The following is a 21,457-nucleotide window of genomic DNA, read 5'->3' as shown; positions in this document are numbered from 1 at the left end:
AACTCTATTGTATATGTATTACTCGTTCGAAAACTAATGATATACGCTAAGATATTATATACAGTGTTACGAGAACGAATTTATTGCCTCGTTTTATTTTAATGCCGCGTGACTTTGTAAAGAGACGAAGGAATGTTACGCCGTCGTTATTTTTCTTTATTTCGTGATGTGTGTAAGACAGTTCGATTTACGCTCTTAAGATTTGAAAGCGTATAAAGAAAAAAAAACGTGAATTTGACAAGGGGGGCTTTTCTAATCTTCTAATTCTTGTTTTTATGTTTTCCTTGATTTATTTTTTGTGTTCCGTATATTTCTTTGTTGTCGGTATTTTGTTTCTCTCTAGACCTTTACAGACATACAACTTTATCACAGACGCAGACACATTATACACACAGACACACACACAGACAGACAGACAGGTGTTCGAGGGAGGAAGGGGAGGGAACGGAGGAAGGAGGAAGATTTGCATTTCCCTGTGTCTGTGTGTCTGTCTGTTAATTGCGTGCCAGAAGCGACTGCAATACCACGAGGAGAGATTTGTGGTCTTATTATTAAGCGATTTAGACAGTGGCGGCCTGCTGTGTAGCGCTGTTCCCGCCCCCGACACTGCCGCTACCACCACTAACAACAACATACCACCACCACAACCACCATCAGTAGCACCACAACAATAACGACACTCCTACCACCACTGCACATTTGAAAACCACGCCAGTAGTCACCACCACCACCGCTAAACTGCTCCTCCACCACCACATAACCACCACCAGCGCTACCACCCACACCATATCACATCACCACCACCCTTACCAAAACCACATCTATACTCTTCCACCACCATTACCACCCTCACCATCACAACTATCACCACCACCCTTACCAAAACCACATCATTCTCTCTCCTCCACCACCACATAACCACCACCACCATCAGTACAATTCTCTAACCACTTCCACTCTTCCACCACCACCCGAAAACCAACACCAGATACAACAACACCCGTATACACCCCTATCAGACCACAACCAGTACACCCAACGCCCTATAACCCCCCAACCCCCACCACCACCACCTCCACCGTCACTGCCAATAATCCCAGCGTGCGGCATCGGGTATAGATTGGCCAATAAGCTGGAGGCTGCGAGGGTTAACGAAGCGGAGATGAGAAGGAGCAGGAGGCGGAGGAGGCGGAGGAGGAGGAGGAGGAAGAGCGAGAGTTTAGCGTCGCGGCGGCTCACGGGGACAGAGTGTTGTGGGCCGATAGAGGTTATTAACAGCACGTAGTTAGCCTCTCGAGTTTACGGTGTTAATTACGGCCGTGTGTAAACTGCGTGACTTTTGCGACAAGGAGGAGGACGAGGCGGAGGCGAAGGAGGCTGAGCGGGGGCCAGGTGGATCGAAGAAGGGATGAAGAACGAAGAAGGGAAGGAAGGGAACTGGAGTAGGAGGAGCGGGAGTGGGGGTCAGGATGGTCGAAGAAGGGCTGAAGAACGGAGAGGGAGAGAAAGGAGGGGGAAGGAAAAGAGCGGTGTGGCAAAGGAAGTGGGAGGAGTGGGGACCAAGACTCAAAAGACCGAAGGAAGGAAGGAATGAAGAACGGAGGGAAGGAAGGGAGTGGGAGGAGGAGGAGGAGTTGGGCCAGGAGGATCGAAGAAGGGATGAAGAACGGAGGAGAGGAAGGGAGTCGGAGGAAGAGGAGGAGTGGGGGGCAGGTGGAACGGAGAGGGAAAGGAAGGGAGTGGAAGAAGTAGGAACGGATGAAGAACGGAAAGGGAAAAGTAGGACAGGGAAGGAAAAGAACATCGAGGGAAAGGAAGGAAGATGGAAGAAAGGGAATGGGAGGAGGAGGAGGAGTGGGGTACCAAGAAGCAGAAGACCAAAGAAGGAAGGAAGAGAGAACGGGAAGGTTAAAGAGGGGAATGGGAGGAGGAGGACAAGCAGGACGTAGAAGACCAAAGGAAGGAAGGAAGAACTGGGAGGGAAAGAAAGAGAATGGAGGAAAGAAGAGAATGGGAGGAGAAAGAGCAGCAAGAGCCAAGGCGCGGAGGACAGGCGGAAGGAATTAAAAACAAAGATAAAAAGGAGATGGAGAAGAAGAGGAAGGGAACGACGACTTCTTTGACGCGACAAGGAAAAAGAGGAATTGGAGGGAAAGTGACGAGAATGCAAGGAACACGAGAAACGAATAAAGAAAAAAGAAAGGGAGGAGGAATGGCAGAAAAGGAAGGGGATGCCTTTTCTGATGGGACAGGGAAAAGAAGAGGACAAACAGAGATTAAGAAGCAAAAGACGAAGGAAAGGAAGGGAAACACCAAGAGGAAGAAAGATAGCTAAAGGTGGAAGGAACGAAGAGGAAGAGGAGAAAGACAGACAAACTCGGACACAGAGAACTTGAGGAAGAACAGAAAGGAAAGGGAAAGGAAGTTGATGAATGAAGAAGTGAAGGAAGAAAAGGAGTAATACAGAGAGCGGATGGATTGAAAGAAGAAAGGAGGAAAGGAGAGGAAGAATAGTGAGACATGAGAAAGGAGGAAGGAAAGGAAAGTTTCACGGTGAAGGGGAAGGAAAGAGTAGATAGAAAGAACGGAAGGAAATAAGACAAGTGGAGGAGGGGAGAGAAGAGAGGAAGAAAGGAAAGAAGAGGGGTACAAAGAGAACGGAAGGAAGGGAGCGGAAAAGCTGGAAAAGGGGAAGGAAGTGGGAGGAGAGAAAAAAGAAATGAAGGAAAGGAAGAAGGTTGACAGAGAGAACGGAAGGAAGGAAGCAGAAAAGATGAATAGATATGAAAGGAGAGAAATTAAATGAAGGAAGGAAGAGAAGAAGGTAGACAGAGTACGGAAGGAAGAAAACAGAGGAGATGAATAGAAATGACAGAAAGGAAGGAAGAGAAGAAGGTAGACAGAGTACGGAAGGAAGGAAGCAGAAATGAACAGATACGAAAGAAAGTAAGGAAAGGAAGGAAGGAAGGGAAGGGGAGTAGACGGAGGAGAGGGAGGGAGGGAAGGAAGAAAGCAGAAAATATAAGGGCGAAAGGAAAGGAAGAATGTTGACTGAGAAAACGAAAGTAAGGAAGCAGAAAATAAGACGAGTAGGAGGAGGGAAAGGGAGAGAGAGAGAAGAGAAAGCATAAAAAGGAAGGAAAGAAGGGAGGAAGTCAAGGTGTGGGAGGGGGGCCTTAATTCTTCCTCCCCAAAGCGGATCCTCTTTAGACTAAGCAAACTTTCGCTTGAATTAACACCGAGCACTAAATCGCTGCAGCATCCTCCCCCTTCCTCCTCCTCCTCCTCCTCCTCCTCCCGCTATTAAAGAATCGGCAGTTATGTTCATATTTTCCCGCCACTCCCGCCGCGCCGTGGTTCATAATGAGATTGGAACCTTTATCCGTTTAGCATTCTTTCTCGTCCGGTTGATACCTTCTGAGAGTGATGCAGGAGAGAAGCGGGTTGGGGGAAGAGGAGGGGATTGGGGAGAGGGAAGGAGAGAGTAAATGGTGGGGGGAGGGTGGGAAGAGAGAGGAGAGAGAGTGGAAGTGAGGAAGTAAAGGGGAGGGGGAGACTAGGTAAGAAAAAAGAGGGGAGTGGAAAGGAGAGAGCGGGGAAGAAGTAGGCAAGGGAAGGGGAACAGAGGAGAGGATGAAAGAGAGGAAGAAAGAGAATTGGGGAAGTGGAAGGGAAAAAGTAGGGAAAGGAGGGAGAAGAGAGATAGAGAGGGAATGAAAAGGAAGGAAAATAAGAGGAAGAGAAGTAAGACAGAAATGGAAGATGTGGTAGGGAGAAAGGGAGGAAGGAAAAGTTGACGGGGAGAGGGAAAAAAAGAAGGGAAAGAAAGGAAGCAAGAGTGAAGAAAGATAGAAAAAGGAGATGAGAGAGGAACGAGAAGGGAAACAAGGAAAAAAGGACGGTACATAGAAGGAAGAAGAAAAAGGGGAAGAAATAAAGGGGAGGAGAAAGGTAGGGGAAGAAAAGGGGAAGGGAAAGTAAGGATTATAAAAGGCAGATGAGAGAGAAGGAAGAAAGCAGGGAAGAGAAGGAAAGAAGAGAAGAAAGGTAAGGGAAACGAAGGGATATGGAGAAAGAGGGGAAGAGAAGGAAGGGGAGAGGGATAGAGAAAGAGGAAGGGAAGGAAGAGGAATAGGAGGAAAGAGGGGAGGAGAAGGAAGGGGAGAAGGGGAAAGGAATAGAATGGGGAGGGAAAAAAAAAAGTTCGCTTGGTTTGGTGCATCAGCTGACTCTCTCTCTCTCTCTCTCTCTCTCTCTCTCTCTCTCTCTCTCTCTCTCTCTCTCTCTCTCTCTCTCTCTCTCTCTCTCTCTCTCTCTCTCTCTCTCTCTCTCTCTCTCTCTCTCTCTCTCTCTCGTTCTCTCTTTTTCAATAATCATTTTTCTCTAAACTGCAGTTGTTGTTTTTGGCGGCCAAGTTAACCGTTCTCGGGGGCCGTTATTATCCTGTAACTTAGATGTGTTTTTTTTTTTTTTTTTTACTCCGGTTCTTTTTTTCTCGTTTTCATTGGCTATATTCCCTTATTGTTGTTGTTGTTGTTTTCCTGTATATCCACTTTTTTATGAGATTATTATTTTTTTATTATTTCGTTTATTATTTTTTTCCAGTTTTTTTTTTTGTTTTTATTTACTATATTTCCTTTTTGTTGTCTTTGTTCGGTGTAATTTTTTTTTGTGTAGTTTTTTCCCTTGTTTTCATTCGTTATATTCCTTCTTTGTTTTCTTATCCCCGTGCATTTTTTTCTTATTTTCTCTTGTTTTCATTTGCTATATCCACTCTTCGCTTTATTTGTCCGGTATCATTTCTTGTAATACTTTTTTTCTTATTCTGTTCTTGCTTTACGTACAAGAAATTAATACCTTACACGTTTTCTTTTATTACTTTCATTAATTTCATAGCTAACTTTTTTTTCTTAACTGATATTAACATTTTTTTCTCTGTATATCTTATGATTGTCTTCCCCGGTAGATCAAGTTAGAGCTTTTCTTTGTATCTTATTTACTCTAACTTATATTTTTCCCTTCTAATACAGTTCAACGATAGGGAAGTTAAGTGAAATCATAGTAAAATAAAAAGCTTGGATATCCCAGAAAGGCTATCAATAACAAGAAGATGAAGAAGAAGGAGAAGGATAATAATTATAATAATAATAATGATAATAGTAATAGTAATTATGATAATAATAAAATTTCCTCCATAATACACAACACACCTGACATTATTTCACCTGCCCTTTGTCTATATTACACTCCCACCGCCCACCTGTCAGCCACACCTGCCTTTTAAAAAGCTCATCCACCTTTACCTGCCTGCCCCTTATCTGACTAGCACACGTCACACCTGTCAACCAAGTCAGCAGTCGTCACCCTCCTGCCATACCTCATCCACACAACCGTCATCCACCTCACACATAAATAGATAGATGAATAGATAAATAGATGCCTTGATAAATCGATCGGTAGATAGATAGATAGGCAGGTAGGTAGATAAACAAATAGATGGATGAGTAGGTAGATTGATACTTAGATAGACAGAAAGATTGTTACGTTGGTAGATAGATGAATGAGAGAGAGAGAGAGAGAGAATTTGTGTATATTGCCCGCACATAACTCCACAACTCTAGCACCTACGGGTTATAAATATGAATTGTTTACAGCCCAAATACACCACGCAGGGAAAGTATCACCCGGCCGTTAGGGTCCGCAGAGATAACAAACACATTAGGATTTAATTGAATACGAAAAAAAATCTACACAGCACTGAAAATAAACTCAAAAAAAGAAATTAACTAAACAAAAATATATAGTGAAAAATAGCCTAGCAAATCTCTCTATTTATATCTTTCTATCTATCTGTCTATTTATCTATCTGTCTGTATCTGTATCTTTTTCTCATCCTACATGTAAACAGAGACAGACAGACAAGCTCAATATCGTATCGGCTGTATTTTTTTTATAGTGCTCCTGTTTCTAATGCTGTTTGCTGTTGTTGTTGCTGTTTTTTGTCATTATCATTATTATTATTATCATCGCTATCATCATCGTCATCATCATTTTTATCCATCCGCCCTTTCTTTCACTTTGTTATTCCTTCCTTCATATTTCGTTTTTTTTTTCTACTTCATTCACACAAACTCCTCCTCTTCTTCTTCCTCTTCCATTTCGCTACCTCAAACTCCTCCCCCGCTTCCTCTTCCTCCTCCTCCTCCCCCTCTTCCTCCTTCATTCGCTATTCTTCCTCCGTTTTCTCCATTTCCCACTCCCTGAATCCTTGCATCTATCACTTCCTTCCTTCCTTCCTTCCTCCCTCTTCCTTCGCTCACTTCCTTCCTCTTCCTCTCTTCGTTCCAGCCTCAGTTATGTTAAGATTTTTCCCAAGTCTTATTTTTCTTTTCTGCACTTATTTATTCTTCTCTCACTCTCTCCCTCCCACACTCATGCTCTCTCTTCCACTGCCTCCTCCTCCTCCTCCTCTTCTTCTTCCCCTTCCTCCTCCTCCTCTTCCTCCTTCTTCTCCTCGTCTCTGATCTCTCCTCACACACTTTGCATCCTCCACGAATTTTCTTTACTTCTTTTCCGTCTTTTCTTCTTTTTCTTCTTTTACTTCTTATTGGTCTTTTCTTTTTTCATCTTTTTCTTCTTCTTCTTCTGTTTCTTTCTTATCTTTATATTTTTTCTTCTGTCTCTTTCTTTCTCTATTTTGTTGTTTTTATTTTTGTAGTTGTTGTTAATGTTCTTGCTTTGTTTTCTCATTCGCGTCACACACACACACACACACACACACACACACACTTTCATGGCTCACTGGATAACACCTTTGGCTCTTCCCCCGGCAGGCTGCGGTTCGACTCCCGCTCAGCCTGTTCCGAGGTTGCCAACACTGCTTACGTCCCCCTCCCCCTCCCCCCTCCCCTTGCTTCTCCCGTTCCTCCGCCAGTGATTAACGTAAGTACCATATTGAGCTCCTTCTATTTTTTTATTATACTTATGATACTATTTATTTTATTTATGATTTTACTTCTGATACTTCTGATGGGCTTTGATGTGTTATATGTAGTCAGTGTAGTCTGTTTGCCGTGTCGTTCCTTCGAGAGTGGGCTGAGGGTGAAAAAATGAGCCTAGTGATTTGTGAAGGGAATGATTATGGTTTTCTTAATATTAAAAAGCACATCAAACTATATCTGAAAACCGCAGTGTTGTCCGTAAAATCTTATAATTATACAGGCGTTCCTTCGAGAGTGGGCGGAGGGTGAAAAAATGAGCCTTGTGATTTGTGAAGGAAATAATTATGGTTTTCTTAATATTAAAAAGCACATCAAACTATATCTGAAAACCGCAGTGTTGTCCGTAAAATCTTATAATTATACAGTCGTTGCTTCGAGAGTGGACGGAGGGCGAAAAAATGAGCCTAATGACTTGTGAAGGGAATAGTTATGGTTTTCATAATATTAAAAGGCACATCAAACTATATTTCTAAACCGCAGTCTTGTCCATAAAATCTTATAATTATACAGTCGTTGCTTCGAGAGTGGGGGGAGGGTAAAAAAAAATGAGCCTAGTGATTTGTTAAGGAAATAATTATGGTTTTCTTAATAATAAAAAGCCCATCAAACTATATCTCTAAACCACAGTCTTGTCCGTAAAATCTTATAATTATACAGGCGTTCCTTCGAGAGTGGGCGGAGGGTAAAAAAAAGAGCCTAGTAATTTGTTAAGGAAATAATTATGGTTTTCTTAATATTAAAAAGCACATCAAACTATATCTGAAAACCGCAGTGTTGTCCGTAATTTTTTTTGAGGAACCCCTTACAAACATTTACCTTTCATCTTCCCCTTCCCCACTTCCCCCTCAACTCTTACCCTCCCCATACCCTTCTTCCCTCTTCATTTTTCCCCTTTCCTTCACATTCCTTTTCTCCCATCACTTCTCTTCCATCCCTTCCCTCAGTCTTGCATCTAACATCACTTCCCCTTCCCCTTTTCAGCTTCTCTCTTAGCGCTTCACTTCCCTCTTCTTCTCTCCCCTCAGTTCCCCCTCCACCTCTCCCCTCCCAACGCATCCCCTTCCTCCTGCTCCTCCATATTCCCTTTCCCTCCCTCCCCTTCCCATCTTCATCTTTCTTATTCTTCTCTTCCCTAAGCATCTGCCTCCACTTCTCCCCTCCTAACACATCCCTCTCTTATCCTTCCCTTCCCTTTTAATATGTCCCTTACCCATCCCTCCCCTTCCCCATCCCTCCCCTTCCCCTTTTCATCTGCCCTCTTAACACTTCACTTCCCTCTTCCTTTCTCTCCTCGGCATCACCCTCGACCTTTCCCCTCCCAGCACATCCCTTTCCTCCTCCTCCTCCTCCCCCTCCTCCCCCTCCCCCGCCCCCGCCACACGTCAACGCCCCGCCAACCTTCAATTAGGCTCCTCGTTGCCCCAATAAACAGCTCATCTCTCCTCCTGATGGAGCGAGACATCACGTGAAGGAGGCCAGGAGCGTAAGGGGGGGAGGGGGGGACTGTGTGTGTGTGTGTGTGTGTGTGTGTGTGTGTGTGTGTGCGAAGGTAGGGGGTTGTTAGTGGGTCATTTTGTACGGTTTTCATATACACAAACAGCATTCACTTCTTTTTTTTTTCTTCCTTTCCCCTTTCTCTCTATCTCCTTCCCACGCAGTAAGGCAGTAGACATCTTCCTCCTCCTCCTCCTCCTCCTCCTCCTCTTCGTCTTCCTCTTCCTCCTCTTCGTCTTCCTCTTCCTCTTCCTCCTCCTCCTCCTCCTCCTCCTCTTCTTTCTCCGGAACTAAACTGCTTCGGGAAAGTTTTGATGGAGCTGAAATTAATAGTCTCGGGTCGGCCCTCACGAAACAAAGGGTCGCGAAGGAGACGCCTCAACGCCGCCTCTCCTCTCCCCGCCGCTACCCAGGCAGGCACTTTCGTTCACATTTCCATCAGACTTTACCTCTTGGCCGTATGTCTTGTTGCTTTAACGAAGGGAATAAGACCGGCAATTTAAAGACAGCCACTCTCTCATTCACACTTCTTCATGGCCCACTGAAAGGACGACGCAGTAGCTTGGGTAGTAGAGGTGGTGGAGGCAGAGGTGAAAGAGATAGAAATGGAGTATTTAGAGGAGGAGGAGGAAGAGAAAAAGGATAAGAAGAGGAGGAAAATGATAATACGAAGATGAATAGGAAGAGAAGAGCTAAGTAAAACAACAGTAACAGCAATAAAGCAAGGAGGAAAAAGAGAAAACGAAAGACTAGAAGGATAAAGTAGCAGAGAGGAGGCAAAGGAAATATAGCACCTCAGAAGCAGGAGTAAACAGCAGCATAAGGAAGTATAAGAGGAGGAGGAGGAGGTAGAGGAAGGAGGAGGTGATGTATGCTGCAATTTCTGGTTCGTGGTGGCTCATAAGACCAGTTTAAGGAAGCGAGGAGTGACGCCTTTCCTCCGGGTGGGTCAACACGAGACTGGTAATGAATTCTAAGCAGCTGCCGCGTCTCCAGTGTGTGCGTGTGTGTGTGTGTCCCCGCGATGGACCCGAGACGCCACCTAGCGTGCTTGGTGTTTCCTGTTGTCCGCTCTAACCAAATCAACTCAACTAGGTTACAGTACTCAACCCTCTTTTCCCTGCGGTGATGTTGGTGGTGATTCTGTTTCTTGGTGTTTTTTTACCCTTTGATGTCGTCAGGGGTAGATGGTATTGATATGTGTTGTGATAGGATGTCAAGATATTGCTAAAGGGTTCTAGGATGTGGTAATGTGGGAGGTGTTGATATGTGTGGTGATGAGGTGTCAAGATATCGCTAGAGAGTGTTAGTATGTTGAAATGAGCTTATGGTGTAATGAAAGAGGATGCTAGTGTGTTGAGACGAGGTGTTAGGTGTTGGTAGTGAGGTGTTAGCTTGAAGACAAAGGATGCTGGTGTGCTGCAAAAGGGTGTCTGTTAGTCTGTGGGGGAAAAAGGTGTGTTAGTATGATGGAATAGGATGCTAGCGTGTAGAGACGAGGTGTTGGGTATTGGTAGTGAGGTGTTAGCTTGAAGACAAAGGATGCTGGTGTGCTGCAAAAGGGGGTCTGTTAGTCTGTGGGGGGGGAAAAGGTGTGTTAGTATAAGGGAAGAGGATGATAGTGTGTAGAGACGAGGTGTTAGGTGTTGGTAGTGAGGTGTTAGCTTGAAGACAAAGGATGCTGGTGTGCTGCAAAAGGGTGTCTGTTAGTCTGTGGGGGGGAAAAGGTGTGTTAGTATAAGGGAAGAGGATGATAGTGCTAAAAGGGGGCTGAAGTGGGATGTGGGAAAGATGATACTAGCTAGTGTGTGCTATTAAGGGGTAGTAGTAAGGTGTGAGGAAACTATGGTTGGTATTATAAGACACTCTGGCTTCTCACATCAGCTATTTCTGAAGGTCAAAGAGCGGGTCAGTCGGGTTCTAATGAGTGTTTCTTCAAGTTCATGGTACAGAGGAAAGGTCACACTACCACCAGGATCATAAAACTACTCCTGGAAATGCCCACAACTCCTACGAAAGCCTTGTCAAATAGGTGTTCTTGGGCTACGAAATGTCTTATAATACGACCCGTGAAGAAATTAAGAAAAAGTGGGATTCTTTTTTTTTTTTTTGGGGGGGGGAGGGGGTCTTTTTCTTCCTCCTCTAAGTCATCTTACCCCTTGACGTCTCCTGTTGATGGTGATCCTCTCCTTTGTTTTTCTTCCTGTTTTTCCTCTTGGCTTTCCTTTTCCTGCTAGCACACCCGACGCCCGCCTCCCTGTTGTTCGTTCCCCTCTTCCTGTTACTCCTCTTCTTTCTCCTTCACCTCCGCCTCCTTACCTTCATGTTTTTCCTTCCCTTCGACCTCTTCCTCTTCTCTCTCCTAAGTGTGGATAGGTTTATTGAGCTGCTGTTGTTGTTTTTCTTTTCTCATTATTATTTGTTGTTGTTCTTGTTCTTTTTTTTTCTTCACCTTCTCATTCTCTTTTTTCCTCCCCTCCCTTGTCCTCTTCATCCTCCTCTTCTCCCTGCTAAATGTGGAAAGGTTAATTGATCTGTTGTTGTTTTTCTCATTGTTATTTGTTGTTCTTGTTCTTTTTTTTTTCTTCACCTCCTCATCCTCTTTTTTCATCCCCTCCCTTGTCCTCTTCATCCTCCTCTTCGTCCTGCTAAATCTGAAAAGGTTAATTGATCTGTTGTTGTTTTCCTCATTGTTATTTGTTGTTCTTGCTCTTTTTTTTCCCTCGCCTCCTCATCCTCTTTTTTTTTCATCCCTCCGTTGTCCTCTTCATCCTCCTCTTCTCCCTGCTAAATCTGAAAAGGTTAATTGATCTGTTGTTGTTTTTCTCATTATTATTTGTTGTTCTTGTTCTTTTTTTTCCCTCGCCTCCTCATCCTCTTTTTTCATCCCCTCCCTTGTCCTCTTCATCCTCCTCTTCGTCCTGCTAAATCTGAAAAGGTTAATTGATCTGTTGTTGTTGTTTTTCTCATTGTTATTTGTTGTTCTTGTTCTTTTTTTTTCACCTCGTCATCCTCTTTTTTCCTCCCTTCCCATGTCCTCTTCATCCTCCTCTTCGTCCTGCTAAATGTGAAAAGGTTAATTGATCTGTTGTTGTTGTTTTTCTCATTGTTATTTGTTGTTCTTGTTCTTTTTTTTTCACCTCGTCATCCTCTTTTTTCCTCCCTTCCCATGTCCTCTTCATCCTCCTCTTCGTCCTGCTAACTGTGGATAGGTTAATTGATCTGAGTTTTTTTTTTTTTTCTTTTTCTCATCATTATTTGTTGCTGGTCTTGTTCTGTTTTTATTGCTGTGACCGTTGTTGTTGTTGTTTATGATGTTTTGAGTGTTGCGATGAGGGACAGGCAAAGTCAAGGTTGCTGTGTTGCGTATTTGGGTACCTCGTCCCTCTGTGTTGCGTTCGTGTTGCCACTTAGTCTTTTATGTACCTGTGTTACCTGCGTGTGTTGCTCCTCAGATTATATTATATTTTGACACCACCGTGATTCCTTTTCTTTTCTTTTTTCTTTTTTTTTACAGCAAGGGAGGCAGTTCAAGGGCAAAAACAAAGACAACAACAACAAAAAATGCCCGCCAGACGCTTCTTCTTCGCTTATTATATTCTACCGGCGTCGTTTTCTTTCTTTTATTTCCGTTTTGCTGTCTTTAATTTCCTTTAGTTTTCGTTTTCTTCAACTTTCGTTTTATTTTTTTGTTCTTTACTTTTGTTTGTTTCTGGTTTTGTTTTGCTAGTTTTTATTCTTTGTTCATTATTTTCTTTTTTTTTTTACTTTGGTTTATTGTTTTGTTTTCTTTAACTTTCGTTTTAATTTATTGTTCTTTACTTTTTTTCAGGTTTTGTATTGATGATTTTTTTTTAATACTCCTCGTTGCGTACATTTATTACCTGTCTTTAGAGGGTTTTTTTTTTCATCGTTTTCATTGTTTCTGCCCTATGGTTGTTGTTGCTGTTGTTCTTATAGCTCTGAATTTTGTTGTTGTTGTTGTTGTTGTTGTTTTTCATGCCTCGCTTGCACCTACTCCGTGTATCCCGAGTATAAAAAAAAATAACATTGATAGTGAAGTGAAAAGAACGAAAGATAAAAAGAAAAGATCAAGTTCGTGATGATAGGGGTGACACGCGGCGGTGGTGGTGGTTGCAAGGGTGGTGACAGTGGTAGCAGTAGAAGTAGTGGTGCTGGTGGTGATTCAGTGGTGACGGGAAAGAAATAATACATGCACATTAACACGTCTGTATCTGTGTCCTGGTGAAGTGGTGGCGTCTGGCAATTATGTGTAGCCTTTTTAGGGGTGACACGTGTATTCTGGTTACGTTCCCTGTGATTGCATTCTTCGTCTTCCCTTATAACATACTCCGCTTCCTCCTGTTCTTCTTCCCTTTCCTTGTTCTTCTCCTCCTCTATATTCTCCACTTTGCAACAGAACAGAAAGTAGTCAGGCGAACACACACACACACACACACACACACACACACACACACACACACACACACTACAAAAGACCAAAAACTTCGACCCTCTGTCTATTATGTATGCAGTCTGTTTAGTGTCTGTCTGTCAGCCACAAAGTGAAGTCAGCTTTCCTTCTTTGGCGGTTGAGAAAAAGCAGTGTTGAGGAAGTGGAGGAGGAAGAGGAGGATGGTAGTGGGAGGTTGTGGTGTGGCGAGAGAATTCATATTTTCCTAACGGGGCATCCATTATTCATTACTCCCTGCCTCGCCATCACTGCAGTAAGTCTGGAGTTCTTGTCTTCTGTAAACACTCCTACAACAACGCTCCCCACCCCCCACCTTCCCCATAATGTGTGTCCCGTTAGAAAAATATGAATTCTCTCGACAGACCCCCGCCTCCCTCTTTCCCTCCTCCTCCATCACCTCTATCCCCCCTCCTCCACCACCTCTACTTCACCTTTCTCCTCCCCATCCCCTTCCACCTCCTCTGTTTCTTCTTACACCCTCTAACACCCTTCCCCTACACTCCCATATCATCCTCCAACCCCACCATGGACCACCAACCCACCCTGACATCACCACTCATACCCTCTCTTTATTTTTTGCTCCACTTCCTTCTCTTTCCTTCATGCACCCTCTCTCATTCTCCTTCTTCTTTCCGCCCTCTACTTCCATCCCATTCTCCATCCATGCCATCACCCACATCCAGATCTTCCTCTCATCCACTTCTTTCCCTTCTCCCTCATGTAATAATGGCCATAAATAAATGTTTTCAAATGTGTGTATCCCTCTACTACTTCCCATCCCTTCCTTCCCCCACACATTTTCCTCTGCGTCTCTCTCCACCCTCTCGCTTTAATTCCTCCACTCCTCATCCCCGTTTATCTCCCCTCCACCAATCCCCCCATTTCCCTCTCCATCTCCCTCTTCTCATTAATACCTCCCCATCCCATCCCCTCACCCATTAATTATTTTCCCTTCCCCTATCATTCCTCCATCTTCATCCCCATTTAATTTCTCCTTCATCCCTCCATTCTCCATACCTTTCCCTTCCCCCTTTCACCCGTACAGTACATCGTGACACCATAAAAAAATGAAGCTAGTTAGACACAATTTAGCGTCGGTCCATTTCACACTTTCACGAGATCACTTGACTTTGCTGTATATATTGTAGGACGAAATAAAAGTTAGTTGAAAGAAACGTGCGTGTGATTTTACGTGATTATTGAAGAAATGTTGTGTATATTGCTATAAGCGTGAATCTGCCTCCCTGTTGTGTGGTTGCTATGACACACACACACACACACACACACACACGTAAACAAGATCACCTCAACCATACTCGTCTTGGCCTTATCGTCTTGGTAGAGCAACAATCTGCATCGTCATCCTCATCCTCCTCATCTTCCGTGTCCTCAGCCTTCACGACAACCTCCATTTCCTATTTATATATTCTCTCTCTCTCTCTCTCTCTCTCTCTCTCTCTCTCTCTCTCTCTCTCTCTCTCTCTCTCTCTCTCTCTCTCTCTCTCTCTCTCTCTCTCTCTCTCTCTCTCTCTCTCTCAAGTCCGGTATTTCCATTTTCCTTACTTTCTTATCTCACGAGTCCACTTCACAATTCCTCTCAAATCCGCGAGAGAGAGAGAGAGAGAGAGAGAGAGAGAGAGAGAGAGAGAGAGAGAGAGAGAGAGAGAGAGAGAGAGAGAGAGAGAGAGAGAGAGAGAGAAGCCTTTGGGACGGATCACTGACTCTCTCTCTCTCTCTCTCTCTCTCTCTCTCTCTCTCTCTCTCTCTCTCTCTCTGGGTTGCTGGGTGGATGTATGTGAAGTCTTGGTGGGTGGATGTGCGTGTGTGTGTGTGTGTGTGTGTGTGTGTGTGTGTGTGTGTGTGTGTGTGTGTGTGTTTGCTTGCTTACTTGCCTACCTGTGTTTCAGTTGCACTTTTCTTTGCTTCTTTTTTTTCTTTTTCTTTTACTTTTTTTCTTCTCTTGGGTACTTCAGGACCCGCTCGGCGCCGGGGGTCAAGTTAGCCCGTGTTTGCCTCCCGAGTTGGCGAGTAATTACTGTGAAAACTGAACAGCAAACACAGGCATGCATGACACCCGCAGAGAGAGAGAGAGAGAGAGAGAGAGAGGGAGAGGGAGAGGGAGAGAGTAATCTTTCCTTCGTTCCTGCTGTTTCCTTCCTTCCTTTCTTTACTGCCGTTCCCCTCCTTCCTTGAGACCAGGAAAAAAAAGAACAAAAAGTAAAGTAAGGAGCTTTTTAATGGCTGAGAGAGAGAGAGAGAGAGAGAGAGAGAAACACACACCCTCACTCACTCAGCTCGCTTTCTCCGTCTTGTTTTCATTCCCCTCCTAAGTAACTTAACATTGGAACGTCTTGGGACTATGGAGAACCGTCTGTTATCTTATCTTCTAATACGTTCTTCTTAATAGTATACCCCGGTCTCTCCTCTATCTTCCTCCTCCTCCTTCTTCCTTCTCCTCCTTCCTCCTCCTCTTCCTCCTATTCCCTACTTCCCTTCCTCCTTCTCCTCCTACTCCTTCCCCTTATCTTTCTATTCGCCTTCCTTCTCCTTGTCCTACTCCTTCCCATCCTTCATCTATTCCCCTTCCTTCTTCACCTACTCCTTCCCCTCCTTCTATTCCTCATCCTTCTCCTCCTACTCTTTCCCCTTCCTTCTCCTCCTCCTACTCTTATATCCCATCTCTTTTCCTCCTCCTTTTTCTTCTCGTTCCCCTCCTCCTCCTACTCCTTCTATTCCACTTCCTTCTCCTCCTAATCCTTCCCCTCCTTCTATTCCCCTTCCTTCTCCTCCTCATGCTACTCCTTTCCCTCTCTTTTCCTCCTCCTCTTTCTTTTCCATCCCCTCCTCCTCCTCCTCCTCATCTCCCGCGGTGCGCTAACTCCCATTCACTCTTTCTCCCAAGTCTCCTTCGTAGCATCAGTTTATTAATCCCCTTCTTCGCGCGCCCCGAGTCGGCCATTCACAGTACACTTCCTCTCCTAGGCTTCCTGCCCCCGCGCCCGCCGCCTCTTCCTCCAGCTTTCAGTGTGATGAGCTACGGTGACAGTTATGGCCAGTTACATCAGGATCCACCAACTCGGGGCCCCTGTATTCAAATCGTGTGTGTTTGTGTGTGTGTATGTATGTTTGGTCTTATACATGTGTTTAGTCTGACTACCCGCAAATCTTGTTCCTCCACCTCCTCGTCCTCTTTCTCCTTCTCGTCCTCCGCTTCGTCCTCCACCTCAGCATCATCTTGTGTCTTTAATTTGTCAGGTTACACGCATACGAAGGGCAAGGCTGCATGGCTGTTGTGTGTATGGGGGAGAGAGGAAGGGAGTGTGTGTTTGCGTGTGTGTGTGTGTGTGTGTGTGTGTGTGTGTGTGTGTGTGTGTGTGTATCCTTCCCGACCTCCTCAGCGGTTACCTGTTTCTTCTGCATCATTTGAAGGCTGAGGCGTGTGTCTTCTCTATCCGTATCATTGAAATCGACACTTGTTAATATAGAGCTTTGGCATCACCACCACTTCTGTGTAATTCATGTCCCAGGGTCGTGATTTACAGTGAAATGACAAGGTCGCTTCTTTCACTATCATTGAGGTCAACACTCACTCACAGGAAGTTTTAGCCTGATAATCATCTCATCCCCCTCCCAGCCACAAGTTTTGTAGCGTTAGAAGTTTGGGTGTGCGGTAGCAAAGGTATGTGTCTTGTTCACTGCCCTTGTCCTTACGATCAAAAGTTGTTAGTGCGATTTTTTATTCACACACTCTCCATACAGTCCTCATACTAACAATAGAGAGTGTAGCAGTAATATGACGAGGATACTAATAGGGCAAGGGAGGTTTTTTTTTTTTACAACAAAGGAGACAGCTCAAGGGCACAACAAAAGGAAACAATAAGAAAAATAAGCCCGCTACTCGCTGCTCCTAAAAAGAATCAAGAGGTGGCCGAAAGAGGGGTCAATTTCGGGAGGAGACGTGTCCTGATACCCTGTACGGTCTTTTCTTCTGCCCTTGTAATAAAAATCAACACTTAGTACTCACTCTTCAGTCTTCGTCGTAACCACAGATTACAGTAACATGACAAGGCTCCTGTTTGGGCGAGGGAGGTAGATGTCGTAATTATTCAAACCACCACTAGCGAAGTTCCTGGCCACACGTGTACTCTCTGATCCCCGTCCCAGACACACATTTATTAACGTGATAAGGCTGCGAGGTAGACGGCTTAATAGTCACCTGCAAGTCTGGGTTAAATAAATAAAAAAAATAGGTGTGCGTCACAGTGTGTCATATCAAGACTTACCGAAAGGAGATTTTTACACATGTTATCAAATACTCGTTTTTTACCGTGAATTAATACCGAGGCTGATGGGTTGGTTGCTGGGCTGCAGAGTGTTACTTCAGTTATCCCTTGTCAGTCATGGCCAAGTCGACACTGCAAAAAATCCTGACCTGCTGAGTGTTGCGATGTCCCTATCAGCCTCCTTAGCTCAGTGGTAGAGCACTGGTCTCGTAAACCAGGGGTCGTGAGTTCAAACCTCACAGGGGGCAACCTTTGTTTTGTGTCGCCTCGCTCCTGAGTGGATGGTGTTTCGCGTCACTATATATAGGCCACGACGGCAGGTCTTATAGTGGGTGTTAATGATGATGATGATGATGATGGGGATGGGGATGGTTTGATAGACTAATTTATTTTTACTGTCGAGATGTGTTTTCATTACGAGGCGTGTTTTTATTCGGCAAGGTGTGTGTTTATTTCGCAAGGTGTGACTATATGCAAGCAGTTTCCCGAAGATGACTCATGAAAGTATTTATGAAGACGTGTATAGTATTTCGAAAGATTGCATTGCGCTGTGTTCCTGTTATGGCTGTAGGTGTGTGTGTGTGTGTGTGGGGGGGGGGGGGGGGGGGTGTGCGGTGTGTGTGTGTGTGTGTGTGTGTGTGTGTGTGTGTGTGTGTGTGTGTGTGTGTGTGTGTGTGTGTGTGTGTGTTGGCGTCACATCGTGGTTCATAAAAACGGCTGTAAAAAAAGTTCCGTAAAGTCTTTCAAATTTGCCGATGCATTGCCGTTGAGCATCAGTCCGTTAGCAAGTCATAGATAGTTTCCTGTTCTTGAATCCAATTATCCTCTTTATTATTATGTTCATTGTGTCTTGGACTTCTGTTCCCCTTTTTCTGTATCCTCTTGGCCTGTTATTTTCCTAGAAGGTCATTGAACTTATGCAGTTGTTTATATTATCCGTGAAAGGTATCTTGCGTCATAGAAGCAAATTAAAGGTTCATTTTTTCTCATTTTTCAACATAATACTTTACAAATTGAGTCACACTTTAGTGAAAATCGCATATCTGACAGGACGCTAATCACCGGGGCGCGCTTGCCACCCCACCGAGGCAGGACAGCTTGAGTGCATAAGAGTGTTTGCGTCACCACACGTCCGCCCATTCCGCTTATCAGGATGTTATCAGCGGCGGGGAACCAGGTGGAGGAGGGCCCAGGGTGAGGTGAAGGCTTTCTCACCTATTGCACACCTGAGGAACCACACACACACACACACACACTCAAAAGTTGCCCCCTGTGAGAATCGAACTCACGACCCCTGGTTTACAAGACCAGTGCTCTGCCCCTGAGCTAAGGAGGCGATAGGGTTAAAAGCCGCACGGGAGGAAGACTATGTTGGTTTATGGCTGATGGGTGTTTTTTTTCTGAAGTTGATCGCGGTAAAGAAATTCCCATATTAGTTTTATGCAAAGAACTTTTAATTGATTATCAAATGCATTACTCTGACGTATGCATTTAGGTTACTATTTGAAAGAGGCTATTTTGTAAATTGAAGGGGGGCTAGGATAATTTTTCAAGGGGGCTGTTCTACTATTGAAAGGGGGCTGTGTTCTTTTGAAAGGGGCTGTGTTGAATGGTAACTCTCACCCACTCACTGATTCACTCACTCACACACACACACACACACACACACACACACACACACACACACACACACACACACACACACACACACACACACACACACACACGGACAGACAGGCTGGCAGGCAGGTAGGAAGGAAGACACCTGATCAGAGTTACCTGAGATCACCGAATCCAATTTACTTGACTCGCACCTGAAACTCTCCGGAGAAAAGGTGTTGTCGACCCTTAAGTGATATATTGCGCCACCCCCCCTTCCTCAACTTCGGTACCCCACCTCCTCCCCCCCTTCCCTGCCCCTACCCCCCTTCTACCCCTTCCCCCCTTTCTCCTTCCCTTCCGTCTTTCTCTCGTCTGGCGGAAGGTCGTTTTACAAGCTTGAAGACGATGCTCAAGGGCGATTTACCGAGAAAGTGATTGTTTTGGAGAGAGAGAGAGAGAGAGAGAGTGTGTTTACCGCCACATATTTGTCATGCACTCCCATTACTTATTCTGTCAACAGCTCTTTCATTGCCATTTCCGAGCATCAGCTGCATTTTTAACATCACAAATTCATAGAAACTACAAAACTGAAAAGGTATGCAATTATTTAACTTGCCCAGGTGTCTAAAAAAATATATATGTAAACAATTGACTAAGCGATGTAGACAATATACATTACCTTCAAAAATGGTAACATAGCCCCCTTTAGATTGCGACACAGCCCCCTTCAAATGACAACACAGCCCCCTTCAAATGGCAACACAGCCCCCTTCAAATGGTAACGTAGCCCCCTTCAAATGGTAACACAGCCCCCTTCAAATTGTAACACAGCCCCCTTCAAATAATAACACAGCCTTCTTCAAAGGGTCACCCAGCCCCCTTCAAATGGTCACCCAGCCCCCTTCAAATGGTCACCCAGCCCCCTTCAAATGGTCACCCAGCCCAATTCAAATGGTCACCCAGCCCCCTTCAAATGATAACACAGCCCCCTTCAAATGATGACACAGCCCCCTTCAAATGATAACACAGCCCCCTTCAAATGATGACACAGCCCCCTTCAAATGGTCACCCAGACCCCTTCAAATGATGACACAGCCCCCTTCAAATGGTCACCCAGACCCCTTCAAATGATAACACAGCCCCCTTCAAATGGTCACCCAGACCCCTTCAAATGATGACACAGCCCCCTTCAAATGGTCACCCAGACCCCTTCAAATGATGACACAGCCCCCTTCAAATGGTCACCCAGACCCCTTCAAATGATGACACAGCCCCCTTCAAATGGTCACCCAGACCCCTTCCAATGATAACACAGCCCCCTTCGAATGGTAAAACAGGCCCCTTCAAATGTATCCTCTTTATTATTATGACTATCGTGTCTTTGACTTCTGTTCCCCTTTTTCTGTATCCTCTTGGCCTGTTATTTTCGTAGAGGGTCATTGAACTTATGCTGTTGTTTATATTATCCGTGAAAGGTATCTTGCGTCATAGAAGCAAATTAAAGGTTCATTTTTTCTCATTTTTCAACATTATACTTTACAAATTGAATCACACTTTAGTGAAAATCGCTTATCTGACAGGACGCTAATCACCGGGGCGCGCTTGCCACCCCACCGAGGCAGGACAGCTTGAGTGCATAAGAGTGTTTGCGTCACCACACGTCCGCCCATTCCGCTTATCAGGGTGTTATCAGCGGCGGGGAACCAGGGGGAGGAGGGCCCAGGGTGAGATGAAGGCTTTCTCACCTATTACGCACCTGTGAAAGCACACACACACACACACACACACACACACTCAAAAGTTGCCCCCTGTGAGAATCGAACTCACGACCCCTGGTTTACAAGACCAGTGCTCTGCCCCTGAGCTAAGGAGGCGATAGGGTTAAAGGCCGCACGGGTGGAAGACTATGTTGGTTTATGGCTGACGGGTGTTTTTTTCTGAAGTTGATCGCGGTAAAGAAATTACCATATTAGCTTTATGCAAAGAACTTCTAAACGACCATCATATGCATTACTCTGATGTATGCATTTAGGTTACTATCTGAAAGAGACTATTTTATAAATTCAAGGGGGTTATGATATTACTTCAAGGGGGCTGTTTTACTATTGAAAGGGGGCTATGTTCTTTTCAAAGGGGCTGTGTTGAATGGTAACTCTCACCCTCACTCACTCACATTCACACTCACACACACGTTCAGACATTCAAGGACAAACAGGCTGGCAGGCAGGTAGGTAGGAAGACACCTGATCAGAGTTACCTGAGATCACCAAATCCAATTTACTTGACTCGCACCTGAAACTCTCCGGAGAAAAGGTGTTGTCGACCCTTAAGTGATATATTTCGCCACCCCCTTCAAATGGTAACACAGCCCCCTTCAAATGGTCCCCCAGCCCCCTTCAAATGGTCCCCCAGCCCCCTTAAAATGGTCCCCCAGCCCCCCCCCTTCAAATGATCCCCTAGCCCCCTTCAAATGGTTCCCCAGCCCCCTTCAAATGGTTCCCCAACCTCCTTCAAATGGTAGCTCAGCCCCCTTCAAATGGTAACTCAGCCCCCTTCAAATGGTAATACAGCCCCCTTCAAATGGTAACTCAGCCCCCTTCAAA

At 44.8% G+C, this 21,457-nt stretch overlaps 1 protein-coding gene and 3 non-coding genes across 4 annotated transcripts in view; 2 read left to right on the top strand and 2 right to left on the bottom strand.

The window, feature by feature from the left end:
* LOC127006004 (titin-like) overlaps positions 1-21,457 on the top strand; it is a 97,000-nt gene that overhangs the window by 59,476 nt on the left and 16,067 nt on the right. The window lies entirely within an intron of this gene.
* On the top strand, positions 17,429-17,500 carry Trnat-cgu (transfer RNA threonine (anticodon CGU)). Its single transcript has one exon. It is a non-coding gene; the product is annotated as a tRNA-Thr (tRNA).
* Positions 18,517-18,588, bottom strand: Trnat-ugu (transfer RNA threonine (anticodon UGU)). Its single transcript has one exon. It is a non-coding gene; the product is annotated as a tRNA-Thr (tRNA).
* Trnat-ugu (transfer RNA threonine (anticodon UGU)) lies at positions 20,657-20,728 on the bottom strand. The gene has a single exon. It is a non-coding gene; the product is annotated as a tRNA-Thr (tRNA).

The sequence above is a fragment of the Eriocheir sinensis genome, chromosome 31 (genome assembly GCF_024679095.1).
Source record: "Eriocheir sinensis breed Jianghai 21 chromosome 31, ASM2467909v1, whole genome shotgun sequence".
Taxonomy (NCBI): domain Eukaryota; kingdom Metazoa; phylum Arthropoda; class Malacostraca; order Decapoda; family Varunidae; genus Eriocheir; species Eriocheir sinensis.
Note: the sequence above shows the minus strand (reverse complement) of the source record. Positions and strands in the feature narration are given on the sequence as shown.